Genomic DNA, 16,276 nt, shown 5'->3' on the forward strand with positions numbered 1-16,276 from the left:
ATATTGTATTCTTGAACAATGAAAATAACTATTTTTATCATCTGAGAATGTGAAATCGACCTAGAATGCATACCAAACTCAGTGTTTAGTTTCTATCCAAACCTCTCTTTCTGACCCCGCTTGAAAGTCTTTAGACAACTCGAAGCACAGTTCCCCAACCACCCCAGCCCCTATCCTCACAAAAAAAATAAAAAACATAAGTCCATGGAATGGACAGCTACCAAGCCTACCATCCAAACTTCCAAAGGGCCCAAAAAAAATAATTTCCTCCAACTGGGAAGCTGGAACTTTCCTAATGTCTTTGCTCACATATGTCGAAATCCTTTCTTGCGGATTCGCAAATGCCTCCTTAAGTTTTAGTATTTTTTAAAATACATTTTTAATCGAAATGAAATTTCATTTTTGTGCTTACGATTATGGGTAGCAGCATGAAAATTCCAATTTGAAAAATCCGATTTGCAGGAAAATATTGTCCCTGTTATTGTATCTCAATAGAAAAGATTGATTTAAAAAGATTAATTGTAGTGTAATCATGTTTAATTACAATGAGTTTTTTATATAGAGAGAAAATACTATCATTAAAAAGAGTAAAATATTATTCTGATGTCGACATAAGATTGATGATATCTCGATTATTCAAAAAACTCTCAATACTGGTATAATGTTCAGGATCCTTATCTTCTATGATGCGTTATCCGGAGCGGTCTCTGCGGTGTAGGCTGGGTGGCCCATGCAATGACCACTTTACCTCCGTTCGGGCAAGGCGCTAGGCAAGGAGTAAGGCGATCATTGCACATGCAATCCAGTCTGCGCCGCACAAGCTGCTCCGGATAACGTGCTATAGAAGATGTCGATTGATAATATTTATCTTAAAAAAATTAATTAATAGACTTCATAAATCATTAATCAAAAAAATTATATTTTAAGGGATGACTTGTTTGATCAAATCAACCAGCTGCAGTGTAAGTCTTGCTGGGGCCAATTTGGAAGAAAAAATAGGTGGGGTATGGGCAAGAAGAGAAAGTGCCAAAGATGATGGGATCACATGTTCATGGGTTATGGTCTTATGGATCTGACAATTGACAAGTTGTCCCATTCTTGGAAGGACGATTTAACTGTTGCAAGTGCCCCAAAGTCGTCATCCACTTATGTTTGCAAGCTAAAGCACACCTCTCAGGCTTAGGCTCTGAGCCTAGTTGGATATTTTGGGGTCTTAATCCTTTCAGGTTTAACCTATTTGTTTGGTATCTGTCATCTTTGACTGTACACTCTCTTGATTAATCTTTGTTTTCCATATATTTCCAACGAGTTTAGGTTTTTAATAACCAATTCTTAGTTGCTTGTACACAAGCTCTTCTCAAAACAATACATTCAGCCATTTAGTTTCGAAGTAGGGATGTAAGTAGATATTCAAAAATTTGAATTTGATTCATATTTATATTTAATTATTTAAGGGTATTCATATCCGTTTAGGGATATTAGAAAAAAATTGATCTGATCCAAATAGAATATCTAATTAATAATAAAAAATTGAATAACTAATGATCTTGATGGTTTTAAAACATATTGAAGGAATAAAGAAATGAGAATCATGAGACTATGACAGCTGAGAGACTTGGGTTAAGTGTAAAATTATATTTGCCGAGGTAGGAAGGTTTGGGTTACACTACTCTGGAATATAAACAGATAGTCGAAAATCCAAATTCGATATGCATCTGTATTAGTTTAGGCCCCATTTGTTTGACAGAGATTTAGATGGGGTGGGAGAATTGGATTGAGAAAGAACTGATGTGACACTTCAAAATTCCAATCCAATCTTATTTGTTTAATCGGGGATGATAAATTTAAAAAAGCTCAAGGAACATCATTAAATGATTTATCTATTGACGTGACACTTAAAATTCTCATCATCATGTTATTTAAAATCCCACAAAAAACAAAGAATTTTAATTATTGTTCATGAAAAAAGTAAAAATTTCAACCATATTTCCCAATCTACTACATTGTGGGATTCAGTCCCACAACATTCCCACCCCATCTTCCTTGTCAAATAAACAAGACCTTACAGATATCCATATTCGATCATGAAATATTTGGATCCAATCGCATCCGATTCGTATCCGATGTATTCCATCCCTTAACATCTCTACTTTCAAGTGGTAAGTCTCAATATTTAAGATAAATTCTTGGGAAGGAAGCAGTAAACGAAGCTATCTAAGTTCTGAATGATTTCATAATGCATCATTATCACCTCTGCGAGTCATGCAAGGACTGAGAATATTTAGTCACCTCTCAGCATTGTTGATACTTCATACATTAATAAGAGGATCTCAAAAGGTCAAGTGCTATCCATCCAAAATTCCAAAGAGACCATACCCTATTCTAGGTATACAAGCTATCATCATTTGATGACCCTGAAGTTTCTAACCTCTTCTGATTCCCTAAACCCTAGAAGACCTCAACTGCTTACACCACTACTTGGATTAATAAGCCCTACATCCAAAGGGCCAGTTTCCCTTGGGATCTGAAGCTCATTTACCGATTGGGTCCAAGACAACTGGGACTTCATTTTTGTGGGTATTTATCGCTATTGCCTAAGGTAGGATTCTTCAATTCCCTCCCTGACATTGTCTTCCAGTCTTGAATACTATTTTCTAGGAGAAGAAGACCAGTAGGTCTTTGTGCAGAGACACAGAGAACATAACTACTATATTCTTCCCTCTGCACCAATTGTGTCTAATCTAAACAGAAAAACATTGAAAAGAGTAAAACCAGGACCCATGCCTGCAGGTGTTTGAGAGACATCTCTCTTTTGTAGTAGGAATCCATTAAACATGACTGCACTGCCTCTAAAATAGGTAACTAACTCTATTGAGGTCCATTAACATCTATCATTTACCTTCCCCATGAGTTTCAGAATTCAAATCTGAACTTTTTGAATTGTAGAGTGTAAATCCCGAAGGCAAGGCTTTGAGGAGACAATGAGAGTGTGGCCTACACCAGCACTCTCATGAGTCTCTCTCTCTCCTCCTCAAAAAAAAAAAGAGGCAAAGGTGTCTTTTCATATGGGGAGAAGAGAGATAGACTCATGGGAGTGCTGGTGTATGCCACACTCCTAGACAGAGAACTTTCTCCCTATTTTATCATGGTTTGAGGTATTGGAATCACATTGCCCCTATCGGATGATACCTATTGGTATTGCAGGTCACCATTTTCGATCAGGCTTTTAGTAATCGCTCTATCAATATTGATCCAGTTCATATTGGTTAGGTTTACCCTTATTTTTTTTTTTTAATTTTTATCCTTCGATCAGCCAAGAATCGGTATTGGTCTCCATCAATATTGATACGAATCGACCGATCTGATCGATCCAATACCGATTCCTCAATCCATGATCCTGATATTGTGTTGATACCGTATTGGTGAAACGGTATAGACAAAGGGTAAAACAGTAAAGAAAATCATTTTGTAAAGAAAATCAGGGATAAACTTGTCTGTATTGATAACGTATCGATTTTACAAGTGATCGATACCCGATACCGGCCACTAAAACCATGTTTTTTCATGTCATATTGACTCACTATTCTCACGTGAAGAAGTGCCTAGATGATATAAGTTTTCCTGTTGAAGGATAATCTACCAACAACAATAAACCGAACCATTCCCCCAACATTGTATTTGATATAATCTAATATCAACGCACAACAATAAACTAAATCATCATAGGTTTGATTTCTTTTATCACTAGGAGTTCCACAGATCATTCTTGGACATAGAAGCACCCAAATTCTGGGTAGCAAAACACGATACAGACTAAGGGTGTCAATCGGTTCGGTTTCATGTCTTGATGGTATGAATCGAAACCAAACCAAGAACCAATTCAGTTCTGTAAGTGGAAACCAAATCCAAACCTGCTCAGTTTGGTTCGATTACGGTTCTAGTTCGATTTTTCAATACAGGTCTAATTCGGTTCTTCAATACGGTTCCAATTCGGTTTTCCAAAACAATTCCGTTCTGCTAGGCTGTCAATTGTTGTTGCCTTGATGTGTTCTCAAGAAACTCCATTTGTATAAATAAAATGCTCACAAAACCTTTAAGAATCAGAAATATTAAATAAATAAATGAGAATCCCCAGTGAGTTCTCTACTTTCAGATCTTATCGTTTAGCTTACCCATCAATAAAGTAAGAGAAACACATCAAAATTATAGTTTTAAAAAGAAAGGTAACACCATCAAAAAAAATTTATAGGGTTTTGGATTTAAGTGTGGTATTCGGTTTGGTTTCGGTTCAAACCGACGGTTTTTGAAGTAAAACTAAAACCGAACCTAATTAAATGCTCATCTACCAGAACCAAAATTCGGTGAGGTTAATTCGGCTCGGTTTCGGTTTGGTTTTGACACATTTAATACAGACGTAGTGAGGTAAAGAGATAAGATAGAATGGAATGGAAGTTGCGGAATTCTTTTCGCATGGAGAGGCACAGTGAGTGAGAGAGAGAGAGATTCGTGGAGATTCTATCATTATTTAGTTACTTTTAAAACAAAAAATTGGACAAAACTTAGTTACCTATTTCAGTGCAGTCATGTTTAATGGATTCCCATAAAAGAGAGAGAGAGAGCAAGAGAGGAAAAAGAAAAAGAAAAAAATAGAGGTAACGGAGGTTTCTCTCTGTGATTTGATAAGGAAACGTGGCATAAAGAGAATGTAGTTGGAGAGAAATCCTCTTCAATGGCATTGGAGAGAATCCAGACTCCAAAGCATCTAGCTAAAGTGCATGTACAAGTACAATTTTATTTGGGAAGATTTTTTTGTTTGGGAGCGTGGCTTCTGTGCCAGTACGGCCAATGGGAGTGCACGGAAACATCAATAGGGGTGGGATTCCCACCTTTCATGGGGGTAGGACGATCATTTCTCCCCATCTTGTGTTTAGATGTAGGAACTAGGAACCGTGCTCCCGGTCAGAGTCCTTTTTCCTTTTTTTTTTTTACTCTCTCTCTCTCAATACATACTAGATATGACCACCTCCTCCAAAAGCTCCGGGATAAGCTTCATCGTTGAGAGGAAGATAACCCAGATCACAAGCTAAGGTGGAATTTTTTCCTGTCCTGTTCCCTGCCCGGTACCGTGGTCCAGTTCCTCTCATAGAGAGACAGAAATGACGTTTAACCTCCCTCGGGCAATGTGTTCGGACAGAGGGTTAGGTTGTCATTTCTTGTCCCCTATGAGAGGAAGTGGACCACTGTACTGAACAGGGAACAGGAGACGATAATGATCCAAGCTAAGGTCTACCAGTCATCCTATGATAATTATTAATGGTTCAATTTAATTTATTTTCTGAGTATTCAAATGAATTTTGTTGAAATATGAACAATGGAAAAAGAAGAAAAGCTTATTGGATCTATCTATAATCATAGCCCATTAATGATATAATATCCCTAATATTAATGGATGAAGATGTACACTTTATTTTTTTTGGCTAGAATGAAGATGTACACTTGCCAAGCAAGAGAAGTGATTCAAGTAATTAAAGCCACCTTAATTAGCCTTATTGCCTTGGGTGGTTGGGAGGGACCATGAAGTTTAATCTACACAATATACATAGGGCTACACGCCATGAGTTCCACCTTGGTACCAAGAAATTGGGAACACCTTTAATGTCTATTAGTGAACTTTTTGACTTTTGTATGAACAGTAAAGGAAATAGTCCATGATGGCTCAGTTGTCTCTCAACAACCAAAGGACCAAGGTTTGCATCACTTGACAAGCGATTTGGCCATTTCGGCCTTATGGATGTGATTCAAGGGTGCTTGTCAAAAAACCCAAGTGAATTTCTTGGTGTGATAACCTATGTAAGGTGAAACATAGAGAGAAATTTTTAGGATATTATGCTCACTTGAGAATCCAATTGTAAAAAAATGGGTAGTGGTGTCTTTTTATCTTCTCAAGTGTTGTGTGTACGATTGGATTCTCTAGTGAGATAAACTGGGTAGTGCACTGCACTTGAGAAGATAAATATCCTTAGCTTAACACCTCAATCCTATCTCACGATCAAAAGAATGCGAAGAGAGGACTTGACCTCAAGACCAAGGCCCAGACCTACTATGACAAGACTGACTCTTAACCTACTGAGCAACTCAGTTCTCTAGGACTATCTATTTACATCCTTAATTGTTTACATTGAGCAGAAAAGAATTACAGAAGATGAAAACTTGAATAGGGTTTATGTTGAAGGACTGAAATCACTACCCACTAAGGTTGATGTTGAAGGGTCCTATTTGGCTTCGATCACTTTTTTTGGTTTTTGGGTTTTTGTCCCTTCCTAACTGATCACAAAGGGTGACTTCGGCTTAGAAAACCCGAGCCTTTGCTTGGCCCGTGTATTTTTTTTTCAAGATTTGGTTGGAATTTTAAGCTTTTTATTTAGGGTTGAGAAATCCATTCGACTGGGTCAGTGTGACCCAATTAAACTCTTGATTTTTGTGTGGTATATATAAGGCATATAATTGTATTTTTTATTTAACTATTTGTCATGTAAGAGTTATATATGTAGAAGACATTCAATCTAATATGGAATCCATTACTTCATTATTTATAACCTTCAAGGTCATTATGTTTACGTGATATCAAGTTGTCAAACCCCGCCTTGGGCAGTCCAGGGGTAGTATGAACTGGTACAACCTTGCACCCAACTGAGCCAGAATCTCGATGCAGTACAATTACCAAGCATACACCACAGAAGAGAAATTAAAACAGCGGAAGGATGTAAGATTAAATTTATATAACGAAGTCCGTTGAGGACCATGTGATAAACTTATATACATAGGTATTGTTAGAGAACCCCAAATAAACTATTTACAGTCATCCAAAAGTTAGTACTTACATATCTAAAGTATCATGTACACAAAAAGAGTAATAACAAAAGAACGGCCTAAAGCATCAGGCCCGCCTAAGAAAAGGCACACAGATCACAGACGCAAGACCCGCCATGCTCCTCGGGTTCTTGTCCTGCGAAAACATCCTCATAACCACCAACGTGCCCATAATCTTAGTCATCACCACCTGCACAAACATCTAAAAAGAGATTTTCCACGAGTGTGAGCTCCATTGAACCCAATAAGAGGGAAAACACACAACACACAAATGATGCATGCAACATCCCTTTTTTTTTATTTTTTTTTTTATCTTATCCATCTAACAAACGGACTTAGTCACTAAGTTCAAGCTACAGTACCGACTCGGAAAACATTTTGGTTCACTTCTTCATTATTGTCGCAATGTTTCCTCAGCCTTTACCGTAAGGAACCCACCTTCACGCTTGGCACCCAGTACCAAACCTTCGGGCAGACTTCGATAGTCAGGCACATCCCAATCCTAGTATACCCCCTACTCCAATCATCGAGTGCCTGATTACCCAGTACCTGAACCCCTGCTGGTAAGGGTTGTAGGTTGGGTTTCCAACCTAACCATGTATGTTAAATGATGACTTGTTGTGTCGAAGAGTGCACCATGTTCTATATACACATCCACTCAAAGACACAGAAATCCATATGCATGCATAAACTCATGATTCATTTCAAAGCAATTATCCACAACATACGAATTTATAACCAATCATTCTTCACAGAGATAATCCTAATTTATGTAAGAATATTTAAAGATGACAGGATTTTTCTAAAAATAAAGAGAAGTTCAATACAAAGCTTGGAGAATCACAAAGAAGTCAAGATCAAGACTTGAAAGATATACCTCCTGAAGAACTCAAGCAACTCAAGCAAAGATTCCATGAAGCAAAGATCAGTTGAAGCTTTTCAAAAGACGCTCGTGTGCACTTAGAAACACATTGTATGATTGTAATTGCATACACATAATGAAAAATCATATGTATTATGTTTAGAGACCTTAGGAGGCTTTTATGGAACCTCATTTTGACTTTAGTATAAGTTGGAGAGTCGGTGGAACAAGTCCCCAAAAGCTAGACTGTCAAAAATCAGTTAAGACAGTCTGCCAGTCGACCGGATCATAGGGCATTTTCGATTGTGACTAGCAGAAGCTTGTCGGATCGTACCAGCAGGGTTGTCCGGTCGATCCACTAGTCGATCGGACATTGACCGGATGGTCCAGCTCATGCCCCAATGGCTATTTTCTCCCAATGGCTATATTGTCCAATCGACCAATAAGATCCTCAGGTCGATCGATAGGACAAAAATAGATCTGTTAGAGCTAATTTTGCATATGTTTTTAGAGCATTAATTGAACTCTATAAATAGTGAACGTGTCAGACCTTTTCACCATCCATTACAGTCCAAAAGACAATTTTATTGAAAGTTCAAAATCATAATTCAAACTTTTATTGTTTTGAAGCCAAGAAGTCTCTTTCAAGATCATTCAAGGCTGACATGATCAAGACCTTCACATTATTGAAGCCTCTATCTTAGAGAGAAGCACTAAAGAAGGTCAACTACATTGCACTCATTTGCATATCATTTATCATTTGCAAGGAATACATGTCACACCCCTTGCTTAGGTAATCCTTATATTTTTTTAATTGTATTTACTTTTGTTCTTGCTCTTGAGTTGGATTAACTCTAGATGAGCAAGGTGGTTTTGCACTAGCTTAGATTGTACTTAGGATTGTGCAAAAGATTCTCTTATCCTCAAAAGATTTAGGATCCTTTTATCCTGGTACAAAGATTTGTAAAAGTGTTTTTCCCCACCTATTATATTGAAAGGGAGAATTAATGAAATTCTGTCAAAGTTGAGAGGAATGAATGTAGACTTAATTAACTGAACCACAACAAAATCTTATGTCTCCTTCTCTTGTGCACTTTGTTTATTGTTATTATCTTGTTTAAGTTAAGGTCAATCGAACGAATTGTAAAAAGACTAATATTTCACTAATGATAACCTATTCAACCCCATCTAGATTATCCCCCACATGTCTAAACCTACTGGCTAGAATTTTAGTGATAATCTTTGGAAGCTACAATACAAAAATTAATAAGCCTAAATCCCTACACCCACCCACTCCACATTCTCTCCTTTGGGGTCAGGAAGAGGACAATATTATTCTTTCCAAAGGGGAGCTGGGTATTAAGGAAAAAATTAGGGTTTTTTACAATTACCACCCCCAAAAACTTTACTATTTACTATTACCCCCCCCCAAAAAACTTTGAAACAACTGTTACCCCCCCTTGTTGCATACTAATAACCAACTGCCCCCCACCGTTACAGACCCGTAACGGTGGGGGTTAGTAGTGAGAGTGTGCCTTTGTCACGGTTTTTTAAGGACCAAAATGCCCTTAGTAGTGAAATAAATCGTTGTCACAGATATTTTAGGACTAAAATGCCCTTAGTAGTGAAATAAACCCTAGTTCAAAGGGTATCTTCATTTTCTCTGCACTTCATCCTCTTCGCTTCATCTCTGCGCTTCACCTGCTGCTGCAAACCGGAGGAAGAAGAAAAAGTTCGTCTCAGCCCTCTTCTCAGGCCACGATTTCTTCAGGAGTACAAAAGGATAGAGAGGTGCCACCGTTAAAGCTCTTGGAGCAAGACAGAAGAAAAAAACACAGTTGATTACTCTCTGAGAAGGGAAGAGAGAAGCGAGCAAGGACAAAGGTATATTTTTCTGCTCAAACTCGCTAAGAACTAAGGTTTTTCGACTGAAATTTCTATTTGTTTTGAATTTTTTGAAAAGATTTACTGTCAATTTGTTGTTACCATAGATCTGTTTCGTTTATTGAACTTATCTGTCTCTCTTTTGTTTTATTCTTTCCATACCCTGCAACTATGAATAAAGTAGAAGTCTGCTATCTACTTCATTCCTTCATGCCTACACTGTTCTACAGTCATTATAAGTTGTCTTCAACCTTCAAACCTCTCTGCTGCAAGTCTCAATCTGTGATTAGTTTTTAATTTGACCCTACCTTCTAATTCTAGTTCTTCCCCCTGTTAGAGGACCCTTCGATCCAAATTCCAACCCTTTTGGACATGTGGATCTGCTGTTACTTCCCCCCTACCATCTCAGCCTGTCCTTGGATCGAGTCCTCTAGTCTCAGCCTTGTGTTTTGAGATCGGCAGGAAGTATTTCACCTGTTGCCTGCAATTAAGCCCCTGAAATTAAACACTAATTTGTTTTAGGCCTTTATCTACATATCATTATTCTGTTCCCATCCCCTAAACTGTTACTATACTGTTTTCCCTATTCTGATCCATTCCCTTAACCCATCAACCTTACCACAGCCTGAATATATCATTCGTGTGACTTATTCCCTGGTCTAAGATCCTATTTTGGTTAAATTTCAGCTCAAAATAGTAAAGGGAAGTGGTTGAAAAGTCAATGTGAAGTTTCACAAAATTACAAGCATGACATTTTACATAGTGGTCTGTTCATAATCTTGTCACCTTAGACTCATTTTTTAGGCATTTCAATTGCCTGTTTAGGGCTGAAATTTGACGAGTGGGATGGGTACTAGTTGTTATTTATTTTTTTTCTAACACAGAACATCATAAGAGAGAGAGAGCAGGTAGGTGGATGCATTAGCTCTCTATTTTGCAAACCTTTCTTTCCCAAGGGGCAAATGTTGCAATGTAAAATCACAAGTTCTGAAAGTTTTTCTGTCTGACTTTGCTATGTCATAGTTTTTAGACTGCTTTACTCACGAGTTTGAAAGGGTAAAATCATCAACGGAAACCAGAAGTTGAAGCTTAACTCCTTTTTTCCTTTTTTTTTTTTTTTTTGTTAAATTGACTCAGAGGTGTACAGTTTGTAGAAAGATGAATTTCTGCTAAAGTGCATCTTGTGAGTGGTTTAATATCAAGTGAACTTAGTCTTTCCCTTCGAACGGTTGAATTCTGTCTTCTCATTTGTCAAGAAAACCTTTTTCCCCAGAAAGATATCCCTTGTTCTTGTTCATAAGCTTTTCCATGTGTAGATGGTTGCTGGCCTAAAATCTAGTTTTGATTTTCTTGAAGGTGGAGTTGAATGCATGTGAGGTTCTTTCATGTGGTTATTGTTGTCATGACTTAGTTCTCTGGAATGCAAGCTTTCATGATAAATTTTGTTGGCAATGAGTGTTCCAGGCATAAACAACTTAGCTATCTGCATAGCTTCAGGATGGTCATGACAGTTTTAGTTTGCATGGGCTGCAGTCTCTTTAATTTCATGTGTAACATGATCTTGTGTATTTACTTAGCATCCGCAGAGTCATGAAAAAAATAGTGATGACCTTCACATGCATAGTTGGGGTCAATAAAAGGACCTTTCTATTATTTTTCATGCCCTTCATTTTAGTTTATAATTCAGTTGTATATGGAGTCCAGCCAGTTCCCAAGTTTTATTGACTTGCTTACTGTTTTCCTTTTTCTTCTAGCTTCTTTGGTTGCACCCAAATATGCAAGTACTACTTGCAACTCTTTTTTATAACACTTGTTTCCCTTTCATCTTGCATCTTCCACCAAGTTCCCATTGGGGGAGGGGAATTTTACTTTCCTTGTTGCACTACAGGTTATTGGAATTATAGAAATGAAAATAGAAGCTTTATATAAATTTGTACCTGACTTAATGGATAATCTTGTATTTGTTTCTTTAGTTGAGAAGTTTATCAAATAATATTGATACTTGGATGTAATTTGTCAAACTTGAATTTTAATGACTGTTCTTGACTAATGTGATTAATTGTTGCTTCTCCCACTTTTCTATAAAATCCATATACCATGCAGCCAAACAGTCTCTAATCTTCAAGATGACAACGACTGAAGTACAGTATTACTATCTTCAAGGCACATTTACAAAGATTATTGATGTTGAACGATATGGTTACCTAGATATGGTATGTGACATATATAACTCACTTTTGAGTACTGTTCCCAAAGGGAGATCTGTGGACTTCAATGTCAAATATATGACAACTGACAATATGAAAGATATGGTAGTGAAGACAGATAAAGATGTGATGGAAATGCTAAACATGCTTGGTACTCAGGTGGATTGTATCCATATGTATGTCTACAATGTCCAAGTTGGTAACAACACTGATCATGTTACCATCAATGGACACCATGTCCAGTTTGTGGGTGATACTGCAAGAAATAGACCAGAGATTGGAGCACCATATCCAGCTTTTCCCCTTACTGATATGTCTACAAGTACTAGGCCAAAAGCTAATATAAGAAGGGGTGGCCTCAGTAATCCTCAAAGGGATGGTGCCAAAAATATTCAAAGGGATGGTAACATGAATGTTCAAAAGGGTGGTTCTATTGTGATGCATAATAGCAGTCAGACCGTTGTTTTTGGGCCAACTAGTGCATCTCATAACCGAGTCACATTTGACAATAGGAGTTCTGCAGTTATGCATGATAGTGGGGTTTCTTTTACTAAAGTTGGTATGTCTAGTAGGTGTAGGAGTGCTAGTATTGCGAGATCTACTACAACTACTACTACCACTATAGATTTGGGAAGTAATGATGCAATCATTCCATTAGCTGATCCAACCAATCCATCATCTAGCAGGGTACTTGAGGGTGAGGAACAGGAAGTGAACAATGACATATCAGATTTTGATTATGTAGCTGGAGAATCTGATGATTTAAGTGAGAGTTCAGAGAGTTGTGATGAAGACTATGAAGAATTTGGAAGTGATGCAGAAGAGGAAGAGAACAGTAAAGAGGGATCAAATGGTGAGGAAGAGGATGGTTCCACCCAGTCTGATATAGTGAGGGATCCAAGCAATAGGATCCATTTGACAGTTGGACAATTGTTCAAGAATGGGCAACACTTCAGAGAAGTCCTGAAGGATTATGAAGTGCAAGAATGTTTTGAGACATTGAAGATAAAAAATGAGGGCAAAAAGGTGAGTGCAATTTGTGCAGGAAGAGGGTGTCCATGGAAGATATATGCTTCACGTTTAAAAGATGGCATTACATTTGCTATCAAGACATTTACTCCCACTCACACATGTATGAAATTGATTAGAAATAAGGGAGTAAGTGCACGTTGGATAGCAGGAAAGATTGGGTCCAAAATTAGATCGGACCCAGATGTGAGTCTGAAAACCATGGAACAACTGTTGAGTGATCAGTATTCATTGGATATAAGCAATATGCAATTGTATATGGCTAAATGGATTGCCCTAGGGGAAGATAGTTCAAGTCATAAAAAAGCATTTAGGAGACTGGAAAGTTATGCAGACATGATAATGATAGCAAATGTTGGGAATCAAGTAGCGATAGAATATCAGAATGGATTCCAACATGGACTGGTAGAGAATGAATTAGTCAGAGATGAATACAGAGTAGATCGTCAGTTCAAGCGTTTGTTTGTATGCTTTAATGCTTGTGTTCAAGGTTTTTTGAAGGGATGCAAGCCATTCTTGGGCCTTGATGGATGTCATTTGAAGGGAATATATGGTGGAGTTCTTGTATCTGCTGTTTCACTGGATGGAAACAATGGCATGTATCCAGTTGCTTACGGTGTGCTTGAGAATGAATCCACTGACAGTTGGTTATTCTTTCTCAGTTGTTTACGTGATGCCATTGGTCCAGTCACACCTACAGGACTTCCATATACATTTATGACAGATAAATAGAAGGTATGACTAATATCATTGACATTATATTTGTGATTTTATGGCAATGTTTAGGTTTTTGACTAGTGAATATTCTTTTCATTTATAGGGTCTTATTGAAACTATTGCAAAATTATTCCCTGAGGCACACCATAGGCATTGCTACAGACACCTATACAATAACTTCAAGTCACGATGGGGTAGTGGCATTCAACTAAGGAGCTAGTTCTGGGCTGCATGCAAATCATATAATGCCTATGGATTCCAAAAAGCTATGAATGAAATGAAGGAAGATAATGAAGGGGCCTATGATTGGTTGATGAAGACACCAATACCGATGTGGGCAAGACATGCTTTTGATCATAGAGCCAAAAGTGACCACATCACCAACAACTGTACTGAGTCATTCAATCACTGGGTAGGACCCTTGAGGAGTAAGCCTATCCTTACTTTGGTGGATGGTCTTAGAGTGAAGATGATGAAAAGATTACATAAAAGGTATGAGAGTGGCTTAACCAGTGTCACAAGGCTGACTCCAATAATTTGTGAGAAACTGGAGGCAGTACGGAAGGGTATGAGGCACTGTGTACCCATTTCAGCAGGTAGAGAGTTGTTTGAGATACAAGATGGATCTGGCCTAAGATACGTTGTTAACATGACTGAGTCAACTTGTGAGTGTGGGGTCTGGGTAGCAACGGGATTACCTTGTAAACATGCTGGAGTTTGCATTCCAAATTATAGGGGAACTTTAGAGGACTATTGTGATCCAGCTTACACCACAGAAAGATATTTAATGGCCTATCAAGAAATAATTTACCCAATGAGTGATCTTAGTACACTACAAGAGACTGACTTGCTTCCTCCAATATTAAAGAGGGGGATTGGTAGACCTCGTATGAGTAGGAGAAGAGAATCAGATGAGGCAGCCCCATGCAATTCAAGGAAGAAGACAAGGAGTATCAAATGTCAACTCTGTGGAGGTACTGATCATAACAAGAGGACTTGCAAGTATAAAGACAAGAGACCATCTACTTCTCACAGTGCTCCTAAGGTATGGCATGATAACATACTCAATGTCATATTTAGTTTTGCATGATAAAACTATGTAGAATCTAATGTTTTTGTTCTTGCCTTTTTTAGAGAAAGAGAAACAGTAGGGATGATGATGCTACCTCTTCACAGAGGGTAACCAGGCCCTCACAGAGGTCCTCACAGCAATCTACTACAACTTCAATTGTGTCTGCACAAGAGAATGTGAAGAGAAAAATGGCTGCCAAGTCTGCAAAGGTTATAGCATTCAGAAGAGCAAACCCACAACAATAATGGTATGAGTTAAATTACTAATTATCAACGGGGTGTAAAACTTGATTAACTTGATTTGTTTAAAACAAACATTTAACATTTACTTAAGTATAGTTGGTCACTTGGAATTTGTTTCATGACTTGTAGGTATGGTGAGGTGATTTTGAGCTGAGGAGCCAACTTCAATGAGATGCTGCAACCATGTCTTTGGGAGTTACAAATATGTCTTAGAGTTGGGCTGGTATTAAGGTGTAGGGTCATAGGTTGTTTGTAACAAGATTAAGTACAATGGGTCTTTGTAATTTCATTGTGACTTTTTTAGAGAGCCTGTTTACATGTACTCGTACTGGGGTTCTTGACTTGGCTTAACTACTATCCTACCCTTTGGACTTGATTTTCAGTAACTTTATTTGTGAATCTCTGTGTTTGAGGTTCTCTGTGCTGTTTTTTATGTGATACAAACTTCCATATCTCTCTGTGCTGTTTTTTATGTAACTTTATTTGGAAGCCCAGGCCAAGGAGAATGGAGCCTAAATTTAGCCATCAGTTCCAACAGTTTTGTCTTTTAGGGGTAATTGGGGTCCATATTTTAATTGATGGTCGACATGTAGAGGATTTCGTTCCAGTGTTTGAATCAACAGGTCTGCTTTCCATGCCTAATTTCACAAGAATTTACTCTTAAGTACAAGGTCTAGGTACCATTTGGTAATTTACCAAAATAACTGATTTTTCTACATAACTGCCAAATTCCCCTTAGAGCAAGTATTGGGTACTCTGGTATTGGGTGTTGTTTCTTCCTGGACTTTCGAGAGAGAAAAAGAGAGAGACTTACCTGTTGGAAACTTAAGAAAAAAAAATATAAAAAAGGCACTAAATTAAGGAAGTCTTTCTTTTCAGTTCTTGGATTGTCTTTGTATCTCTCCTGGCTCAAACTCATCCTGCTTTTATATAAATTCCTTGGACAGTGGAGATGATGATTCTGAGAGAAGCTCACTCATTCCAAGTAATGGAAAACAGTTGCTGAAAATGAGGGATTTTGTTAATAACAATCAGTCTTTGGCTTTCCATTTGAAGTGCTGGAGAGTGTTTCAAGGGTCAAAACTGCAGAGCTATGGACTTCCTTTTGAGCAAGAAAACAGAGCCATGGCCAACATCCATTGTGGGTTTGTGGTTCCTTGATCATCTTTTGATTCTCATGACATTAAAGTGGGCAAAATGGCTGCAGGAAGAAGTTAATAAACAAATCCAGTAGTCAAGAGAGTATTGAACATACACCATGGATGCTTAATTCTACCGCCTTTCTAATACCAGAGAACAGTTCACAAGATGCTACTTTACTACAATATTCAACCATAATTAACATCCATCATTACAACCCAAAACTAAAAAACATCCATGATTACAACCCAAG

Source organism: Telopea speciosissima, chromosome 5 (assembly GCF_018873765.1).
Source record: "Telopea speciosissima isolate NSW1024214 ecotype Mountain lineage chromosome 5, Tspe_v1, whole genome shotgun sequence".
NCBI classification, from domain to species: domain Eukaryota; kingdom Viridiplantae; phylum Streptophyta; class Magnoliopsida; order Proteales; family Proteaceae; genus Telopea; species Telopea speciosissima.